Here is a 978-nt window from a genome sequence, read left to right as displayed (position 1 = left end):
CGGCGGGTGACAAGTGTTCTCTACGAGGGCCGCGCGCCGGGATCGGAGGCCTCCCGGGCCCGACGGCTGAACAAAACCCGGTGGGGGCAAGCGCGGCGACCAAGACCGAAGCCACGCTTTCGCGCCAGACTTCCCCACGGCGTCCGCCCCCGAGCCCTAGGGCGGCTCGGTACAATGGCTTTTTTTGAATTCCAATAGTTCTCAGGGTTGCTAGTTAACCCTATCACGGGAAAGGTTCCAAACAACAGGATCTTTTACAATTCGGGACCAAAGCATGAACAAATACAAGGTTTTTAGCTGACGTTTTTTCTTGGCGCATTTATAAGTGACACTGGGCCAGAAGCCAGGAATGTGCTCCACTGTGTTCCTTGCAGGAGTTTCAAACTTGACTAACTCGGTCTTTAACTTTCGTCAGCATACGAGGCGCAGTTTCAGTTTCCGATTCATAGAGACCCTTTCAGACTCCAGAGCTGCCCTCCAAAAGGGACAGGCCTGCTCCGGGTTCGGTCACCCCGGTCACCCCCGCCTCCTCTTTTCCTCTCCTGCAGATGGACGTGCGAAAGGCAGAAAACTTGAGGTTAGGATAAATTCCTAAGAATATCCTATTAAGCAGAACAAAAAGGCTGAAGCACCAGAAAGTAATTCCAGGAAAAATAGCAGTTTTTCCTATTCTAAGAGAGGGGACACTAGGTGCAGGGAACAGTGTGTTCAGCTCAAGGTCAGACAGGAGACTGCCTTAAAAATACAGGGAATGCAGCCGTTCAGAAATGTCACAGTCACTTGTGGGGTGACAGTGAAGAAAGGAATCTGCCTTATTTGGGTTCCGGTAGATACGGTACCGGGACTACACATTCAACGTAAGCGTATGAAGAAAATTCCCTCACTTGGAAGCCATTTTTTTCCTTTGGTTTAATGTATGCTTTGTGCAGTTTTAGAAAAGACCCTCATTTCACCTGAAACCTGGGTTTTTGTTATTTA

This window comes from Pteropus alecto, unplaced genomic scaffold (assembly GCF_000325575.1).
Source record: "Pteropus alecto unplaced genomic scaffold, ASM32557v1 scaffold125, whole genome shotgun sequence".
NCBI classification, from domain to species: domain Eukaryota; kingdom Metazoa; phylum Chordata; class Mammalia; order Chiroptera; family Pteropodidae; genus Pteropus; species Pteropus alecto.
The sequence above is the reverse complement of the archived record's forward strand: the minus strand, read 5'-3'. Positions refer to the sequence as shown.